This window comes from Macrobrachium nipponense, chromosome 27 (assembly GCF_015104395.2).
Source record: "Macrobrachium nipponense isolate FS-2020 chromosome 27, ASM1510439v2, whole genome shotgun sequence".
Taxonomy (NCBI): domain Eukaryota; kingdom Metazoa; phylum Arthropoda; class Malacostraca; order Decapoda; family Palaemonidae; genus Macrobrachium; species Macrobrachium nipponense.
In genome coordinates this window covers 27,560,757-27,570,756 of record NC_087216.1, presented here as the reverse complement: position 1 = coordinate 27,570,756, position 10,000 = coordinate 27,560,757, and the positions used below count along the sequence as shown (strand labels likewise).

Below are 10,000 nucleotides of genomic sequence, written 5' to 3'. Positions count from 1 at the left end.
TCACTATTTCTCTTTTTTCCTCCCATCCCCAAAGTAAGAAACATCACTGTTTCTTTTTTTTCCTCCCCTCCCCAAGTGAGAAACATCACTATTTCTCACTTTCACCTCCCCTCCCCATGTAAGAAATATTAGTATTTCTTTTCTCCTCCCCTCCCCCAAGTAAGAAACATCACTATTTTTTCCTCCCCTCCCTAAGTACAGAAACATCACTATTTCTCGCTTCCACCTCCCCTCTCCTCTCCTCTCCAAAGTAAGAAACATCACTTCCTTCCTCCCTTCCAACCCACAACTGGAGAAAGTTCGGAAGGCGTTATCTACCGAAATCCCTGGAAAGAAGAAGAAGACGAAATGTGTCGTTCCAGGACCTGGAGTAATATCATACACGGAGTCGCTTGCCTGGAAACGGTTTATGAAAAAGCAGACATAAGTTTCTCTTGTTTTTTTTTTTCTTTTTTTTATATGAGGGCGATGTTTCTCGTATCATTGTTTTTTCTTATTATTATTATTAATATTTATTTCTCTTTCTTTTTTTGTGAGCGATGACTTTCATAATATTGTTTATTTTTATTTCTTATAAATTTGACTGAGTTTTGGCGTCGGTCAGAGATTAAGATAATGTTTTTAAATAGTCTTAGTTTTTTGTTTATTTTGAAGATATTTTTTTGTACATATAATAGTTTTATTTTTTTATTTATTTTACAAATTATTTTTTGTACGCTCAGTGAGATTAAGATATTTTATGAGATTGATATTAATTTGCACCAACATATTTGAAAATATGACAGGTTTACGTAAGTATAGGAAGATGAATGGGAATACTGGTGTGAAAAATCACTCGAAAAATACATTCAAAGATATATGACGGCTCACACACACACACACACACACACACACACACACACACACACACATATATATATATATATATATATATATATATATATATATATATATATATATATATATATATATATATATATATAGTGTGTGTGTATGTGTATGTAGGTTCATTATAAGATAAGTGGGCATTCCATTGAGTAGTTAGAGATTCGTATTTCTGGTGATAGAAGTTCACTCTCGTCGTGGTTCGGTAGTCACGTAAAGGCGTTGATCCCGTTGCTGAATAACCACTGGTTCCATGCAACGTAAAAACTCCATACAAACAAACAAACAAACAATTATTAGTCAAGTTTTATCTACACTATCCCATTCAAGATTAATTCACTCAAAATGCTACATTTCTTAACCCAGCAAAAATATCACTTGCGGCAATACGTTTCCTTCATAAATATATACCAGTTTAGTTATTCCCGAGGCCATAAAAACACTTATCATTTATCAATTGAATAAAAATTAATGAATCCCAGTTACGGAACAAACCAGAACAGGAAAAGTTATATCCCAAACTTCGACCACTCCTTTCTGAGAACACGTCCGTATTGTTTTAACAACGTAACATCAGTGACCGAGTGACTGAGCGTATGAATGAGGTTAGCAGGAGGTCATAGGAAACCCCTGATGGGTGTAAGGTCACGGGGGGATAGGGGAAGGGATATGTTAAGATACAGGAATGGGATGGGCAAGATGGCGGCCACTGACGAATACGTCAGGTGTCAGTGGAGGCAGTTCATTGATCGTGGTATATCAGTGGCAGGTTGTAAAGGGGAAAGGAGTTGTAATGATTGATTGGTTGATTCATATCTATTGAATAGAGATAGGTACATACTATGGGATCCTACTGTCTCCCAGGTATATGATTAATTGATTATTAGGGACTCTACAAATTTTTGTTTTGGGGGGGGGATTTGTGCCCTATATGGTTTTAGGGAAATATGTCCTCTCGTTTCTTCGTACTCGTCAGGGATTCGAACTCGGGTATTGTGGTGAGTGTGCTACCAGTAGCCCACTCACGACTCATAGGAATATATATATATATATATATATATATATATATATATATATATATATATATATATATATATATATAAACCATTGAAAACTACTTTTACTGATTTATGTTAAGATGAAAGAAGCTTTATTCTACAAAGAAAATCTCTAACTTTGCCAAACAATACAATATCTACAAAACATAATGAGAGCACACCACAACACACACACACACACACACACACATATATATATGTATATATATAAATACCTAATATATATATATAATATATATATATATAATAATATATATATAGTGACAAGTCTCATATGTTTTTTTGTGTTTTTGTTTGCATGGTGTTTTTACGTTGCAGCAACGGGACCAACGACTTTACGTGACTTCCGAACCACGTCGAGAGTGAAACTTCTATCACCAGAAACACACATCTCTCACTCCTCAATGGAATGGCCGAGAATCGAACCCGCGACCACCGAGGTGGGACGCAAACACCATACCAACCACGTCACTGAGGCGCTCAAGTCTGATATGTGTGCATTCTTATTAATTCCCTAGCCCTGAAGATGCATCGAGCGATGCAAAACGTCGGCAATAAATCTTATATATGCTGAGACAGCCTTCACCTCTCCGCCTTGTGATATACTCGTGCATATATATATATATATATATATAGATATATATATATATATATATATATATATATATATATATATATATATATATATGCACGAGTATATACAAGGCAGAGAGGTGAAGGCATGTCTCAGCGTATAATAAGATTTATTGGCCGACGTTTCACATCACTTCGATGCATCTTCAAGGCTGGGGAATTGATAAGAATGCGCACATATAAGACTTGTCACTCGTAGAACACGGTACAATATTTAGAATTATTAGTGACAAGTCTTACATGTGCGTGCATTCCTATCAATTCCCTAGCCTTGAAGATGCATCGAAACGATGTGAAACGTCGGCGAATCAAATTTTATTACACGCTGAGACATGCCTTCAACTCTCCGCCTTGTGATATTTGTATGGCTTGAGCCCCCTTACTAGGTCTACTATATATATATATATTATATATATTATATATATATGATATAGATATATATATAATATATATATATATAGATATATATATATATATACATACATATAATACATAATCCCACAGACCAAGATGAGAAGCCTCAAGAATCACATCTTTTAACACTCGAAACAGATGGTGTTTTCACAATCATTCCACCCAAACCTACGCTAGGATGGTGAATCACGATTCGTTTAGATGAATCGTGATTCATCATTAAGATAAACAAAATGCAACTTATTATTATCGTTCCTCGTTCCGGCGTCCACCGAAATTAATATGTAAGGGGAAAACTTCTCCTGAACTCAACAAGCCACAGAGTTAATTAGTTTAATGTTGGCTGAAAAAGAATAATTAGTTTAATGTCTGCCGAATAAAAATGCATAATTGGTTTAATGTCTTCTGAACAAAAAATAAATAGTTTAATGTCTGCTGAATAAAAATAAATAACTTAATGTCCGCTGCATGAAAAATAATTAGTTTAATGTCTACTGATAAAGAATAAATTAGTTTAATGTCTGCTGAATAAAAATAAATAATTATTTCAATGTCTGCTGAATAAGAAAATAATTAGTTCAATGTATGCTGAATAAAAAATTAATTATTTCAATGTCTGCTGAATAGAAAAATAATTATTTCAATATCTGCTGAATAAGAAAATAATTATTTCAATGTCTTCTGAATAAAATTTTTTTTAGTTTAATGTCTGCTGAATGAAAAAATGATTATTTCAATGTCTGCTGAATAAAAATATAATTATTTCAATGTCTGCTGAATAAAAGAAATAGTTAAGTGTCCGCTGAATAAAAAAAATAATAGTTTAATATCAGCTGAATAAGAAATAATTAGTTCAATGTCTGCCAAATAAACAAAATAATAGTTTAATATCTGCTGAATAAAAAAATTATTATTTCAATCTCTACTGAATAAAAAAAAATAGTTAAATGTCTAATGAATAAAAAAGATAATAGTTTAATGTCAGCTGAATAAAAAACATAATTAGTTCAATGTCTGCTGAATGAAAATATTTAGTTTAATGTCTGCGGACTTGTGTCAATACTCGTCTTGCTGTAACTTAAAAGCACATGGTTTATTTAGTGAGGAAAATAATCACTATAGAAAAACTGATTTTTCAATTGAGTCTACAGTCCCGGACATGGATGAGTAATTACAGGAATTACAAGGAAATACAGTATCTTATTAAGGACTTACATCAATAGTGTATTTCCTTACTGTAACCCAAAAACATTCTGGTAATTTAATATGGCATAAAACTCAGTATATGAAAAGAGAACTATATTTCTATTGATTCTACAGCCCTGGACACTGACGAGTAAATACAGGCATTACAAGGAAATACAGTATGTGATTAAAGGCTGGATATTAGGTTACATAGATATGGAGAGCATATCTGCATTCCCATGCATATGAAAATTTGATATCCGAAGTAATATTTGAGGTATACTTTGGCCACAAAGTCAGAGATAGTGCTAAGAATAGCTACACCCGAGTTGGACGACAGTGAATCAAAACGTAGAGACCATTTACTATAGACTATTTGTGTTACACACTGGAAAAATATAAGTAAGAAGGTATATGTTAATTTTTACATATAAGTATCAAGGAACCAGGACACGCTATTCAAATTAGCACGCTCAAATACCATTTTAACTCTGTCGTAATGTCAAATAGTGCACTTCTTTCCCACCGTTATCCCTACATTAAGGGGTCGGTTGCCTGATGCAGCCTTCTCCTCCTCCACTGCCTTCCATCAAAGGCATCATCCTCCTCCAAATCTCTTCTCTCCATAATATCTTCCTTCAATTTATCTCGCCATCTCATTCTCCGTCTCCCTCTCGGTCTTCTTCCTCTACCAGGTTCCTCCCAAGCCCTCTCACTCCCTCTCCATCATCCATCCTCAACACATGTCCATACCATCTCAAAAGTGCCTCTCTTATCACCTCTGTAATCTTTACTAACCCTGCCCTTCTTCTTATTTCGTCATTTTCCAATCTCTCAAGCAGCGATATTCCCATAATCCACCATAGCATTCTCATTTCTGTTCTCTCAAGCTTTACTTCCACTTTTCTTCTTAGAGGCCATGTTTCCATCCATACATTAACAATAGTCTGATCACTGTGTTGTAGATCATGACTTTTAGCTTGATTGACGTTTTCCTTATCACATGCTACTCCAGCTACCTCTCTCCGCTTCCCCCGCGCAACTTTTATCCTACCGTCAACTTCAGCCTCACATCCTTCCTCTTGGCTCAAAGTGGATCCTAAGTATTTAAACTTTTCCACTCTTTGTTGTATTACTATTCTGAATCCATCTTCCCTACTGCTCACTAAAAACCCTGTTTTATTTGCATTCACCTGTAAGCCACCCTTCTCTAAAGTTGAATAGGTCACTATCATGTTGTAAAATTGAATAGTTCATTATCATGTTGTGAAGTTAGATAGTTCACTACAATGTTGTAAGGTTAAACAGTTCACTATCATATAGTAAAATTAAATAGCTCACTACCATGTTGTGAAGTTAGATAGTTCACTATCATGTTGTAAAACTAAATATTCACTACATTGTTGAAAAATTGAATAGTTCACTATCATGTTGTAAACTTGAATAGTTCACTATTATGTTATAAAGTTGAATTTTTCACCATTATGTTGTAAAGTTAAATAGTTCAATTCCATGTTGTAAAGTTAAATAGTTCACATGTAAAGTTAAATAGTTCGCTACCAAGTTGTGAAGTTAAATAATTCACTATTATTTGCTTACTTTCTAGTTAATGGAAGTGTGCCATGAAATGTTAAACTTTTAATATTGGATGTTGAATATGGCTAATTAATGAAATAGGGAGTAATATTGTACGGAATTATTAGGTATTTTCAAAGCAAAAAACTTCACTTAAATCATTTTTAGGAACCTGTTTAAGTTTTAAAAGTGGTTAAAATTGGTCAAAATCTGTTGTTTTTTTCAAAATCTTAATTTTTCGAAATCTGTTTAATTTTTCTATCTTTAATTTTTACAAAATTTATTTAATTTTTCATTTTTCATAATTTGTTTAATTTTCCAAAATTGTCAAAATCTTCAAAATCTGTAAATTTTTCAAAATCTGTTTAATTATTCAAAATCTGTCAAAAATTTTCAAAATCTGTTTAATTATTCAAAATTTCAAAATTTTCAAAATTGTAAATTTTTCAAAATCTGTTTAATAATTCAAAATCTGTTTAATTTTTCAAAATTTTCACATTTTTCAAAATCTGTTCAATTATTCAAAATATGTCTTACGTTTTATGAAAAACATTGAGTTTTGATTGCCATTTTCCATATGCCATTATATTAAAAAAGAAAGAAGGAAATCAAGAGAGAGAGAGAGAGAGAGAGAGAGAGAGAGAGAGAGAGAGAGAGAGAGAGAGAGAGAGAGAGAGAGAGAGAGAGAGAAGAAAAATCGCTTTTAAACAAACTGTTCTGAGGAAATGGGATGTATTTTACGTTATGAAAGGTAGACACCAATGAAATAATCTTTGCGTTTTACGAATTTCGTTATTCCAAACGGACTAACATTCTTAGCTTCAGCGTCAATGAAAAACGACTACAAGAAATCGCTGAAACGAGCTGCAGTCGCTAAACCAAAATGATGATTCGACGAATGTGATTTTGACGAACATCCGTCGAAACGCTCTCTGTACCGTCCAAAGTTTCTGCGAAGATATCTCTTCTAAAAACTTGTTCCGGAACCGAATCAGCTATTGTGAAATATGAAAACTTGTTTATTTATTTATTTACTAAATAAACGATAAGAGTGGAGAGTACGGAGCGAACCGAGAAGGGCAAAAAAAAATATATAAAAGAATGGTACTTACAGCGATCGGCTGGAAAAATAAATCTCCCGACGCAGGGCAGCAGACGAAACTATAGTTACGGTGAGGTGATGTGATCGCTCTGACGGCTAGCAGTCGAATGACTGGGTCTCTGGGACAGGAGGCGATCGGGTCTCACCTATCCTCCACCAATTCCTCCACCACCTCCCTCCCTCCCTTCCTCCTCCCGCCGTTTCCACCTCCAGCATCCTACAACACGTGTACAGGGGTCGGGTTGGGAGGTGGGGTGGAGACCACAATCAGGCGCGCAGGCGCGCAGCAGCCCGGCACTCACTTTTAAAGTGTGCGCTGTCGATATTCATAAGTTGCCAAGGATGTAGGCATCGAATGAAGTGTTATGTGCTGCTTATTATTATTATTAATATTATTATTATTATTATTATTATTATTATTATTATTATTATTATTATTATTTAGCTCAATCTGATTTTTGGGAAGGGGGCTAGTGGTGAAGCGAAATCACCTTACCTGCTTTTTTTGTGGGTGGGGGATGGGGGGACCGGATGTGGAAGAGGATTTTGGTAAGCCTAATCAAGAGATGATCTTCACCTTTGATGAGAGACATCCATTTTCTTAAAAGTGCGAGATTTTAATCTGATCTCTCTTCTCTCTCTCTCTCTCTCTCTCTCTCTCTCTCTCTCTCTCTCCACACATACTATTAGCATGCTCTCTCTCTTTCACCAACTGCTCTCTCTCTCTCTCTCTCTCTCTCTCTCTCTCTCTCTCTCTCTCTCTCTCTATCTCTCTCTCTCGTAACAACTAAGAATGACATATATGCCTGTCAAACTTAAAATTTGTATAAAATATTCCAGTAAGTTTCCAGCAAGGTGTTGTTCATTTTCCAGAGGTTCCAGCTTTTAATCTCAGCAGCTAAATAACCAACAGGCAGCTACGGATACCCTGGATAATACTCCTCCCTGGCTACTACTCCCATTTTTCGGCAGGTCCTACTGGTCTTCAATAGCAAGAGCCATTCGGCAGGTCTTACTGGTCTTCAGTAACAAGAGCCCTCATCAGCTAAACTTGGCAAGCGTTCCAAGGGGCTTAACGTCTTTCTTTGGACCTGGTTGTCTCTGGTGCCAGGTCCCTCAGTGATAGGAATCGAGAAACAATGCGAAGGATTTGACGAAATCTACATGCGAGGAATGTAGGAATGCTGGAATGTCTGGAGGGATCGTGTAAGAGTGGGAATGTGTTTTGATGTGGAAGTGTAGCTGTGAGATTATGATAAGTTTAATTCTGCAGTTTTTTGTGTTCGTAATGAACTGGGTAGACTAAAACCGTATTATGACTAGATAAAATAAAATTTACAATTATTTTCTAACACTTCTAAGTAATCTAAACAGTTTGCAGTAAAATCTTCTATTATATTCTAAAACATTTACCCGAGATATACTTAGTTCAAGATCACGGGACTTCAAAAATAGCAACTTGGCATTCCGAATGCGATGTAATTTCAAGACTAAATCCAATTTCAATCCACCAGGTCTTGTCCTCCCAACTCCCAAGCATCGACTTCAGAAAGCTTTTCGTAAATAACAGTATTTCGTCTACTTAAAATCTTCCATTTTCGCAGATTTTTCATAATCGTGTATCTTCACAATTTAACATTACTGACCCTATGAAGATCTGACACCTTGCAGCAAATTTATAGATGGTTGTCATACAGAATTGAAAGGTTCAACGTTTTCTGACATTAACGCCACTACGCGCCTGAATCTGCATTAGTTGCTATATAGGTGTCTTCCTCCAAAGGAATTAACTTTGGGGGAAATTCCCAAACTAGATCAGGGACTGTTTCCCCCCTCTTGGAGTGCCACAGGAGAGCCACTGCCAAGTTCGTCAGATGAGAACTTAATGGAATAGACGCATAGATCTAGATCGCTATGTTAATCCTTGTTGGCTGTAGCTATATTTCTCCGTGGTTGTGTATAGGATTGCTTTCGTCTTTTAAATAACGTGTTTACCTTTATCTAAAACCCGATGGTGCAATGATTGCAATCACCTTGAGGTGTCCCAGTATTTCTCTCTCTCTCTCTCTCTCTCTCTCTCTCTCTCTCTCTCTCTCTCTCTCTCTCTCTCTCAAAGCTATTAGATATGCTACTAGAATACAACATTCAACAAATAAATCACCTGCCAACAAAGAAAGGAAAATACTTTAGACCAGTATTTGTGAACGAGGTGAAATTATGTTAAAGAAATAATAGTTTATAATGCGAGTATTTCAGACAATAATGTCATAGAATTAACAGTCCATTCCAAAGCAAGTGAAAACAGAGATAAGTCAAGAAATGAAAAACGTGGGGAAAGGAATACAGTAAAAATATAAAAACAAAATGGTCAGAAATAAAATGGGAAGAATTAAACAAAGATTGGGATAACATTTTCGTGTAAGTGATGATATAAAGGTATATACGGAGATATTATATATTAGAGAAAATATGTGGAAAAATAATATACCGAAGAAGTAAAGTAAACATCAGTCATGCATATCAAGAGACAGAAGGATCTTGTTCCAGAAAATCAGAAAGTGGAAAAAAGGTCTTGCAAAAGAAAAAAATGCATGGAAAGTGATCGAACTAAAAAGTAAGATAGAAAATGAAGAACAAAAGATTATACAATCAAAAGAAAATGAAAAACGGGACTTGGAAGAAAAAACCTTAGTAAATATCAAGCAAAACCCCAAACTATTGTACTCGTATGCAAAAAAGATGAATAAAAGAAGAATAGAAATAGGCCCTCTAAGAATTAAAGGGAGATTAACGAATGAAAAAAGGGATATATGCAACATATTGGCAGAACGATATAAGAGAGAATTCACCTCTAGAATTGATAATGAAGATAATAACATAGAAGTTAAGGATGAGAAAAATAGTGAATATTTAGCAGACATAGATATTAATGAAGCTGATATTGTGCAGGCATTACTGAAATTAAAATGGAGCTGCAGCAGGGCCTGATGGTGTCCCTGCTATTTTGTTAAAGAAAGTAGTTCATTCTATCGCAAAGCCACTTGCAATATTATTAAGACAAAGTGTAGATACAGGCAAGATTTATGATGAGCACAAATTAGCATATATTACCCCTACTTTCAAAAGTGGATCAAGACTAGAGGCAAGT

General features: G+C 34.9%; 1 protein-coding gene across 1 annotated transcript in view; it reads right to left on the bottom strand.

Moving 5' to 3' along the window:
- Positions 1–7,029, bottom strand: part of LOC135200976 (calexcitin-1-like) — a 230,620-nt gene extending 223,591 nt beyond the window's left edge. Inside the window, exon 1 of the mRNA XM_064229759.1 lies at positions 6,863–7,029. The gene's annotated coding sequence lies outside the window, so the exon portion shown is untranslated. The remainder of the gene's footprint in view (positions 1–6,862) is intronic.
- Positions 7,030–10,000: the final 2,971 nt, after the last annotated feature.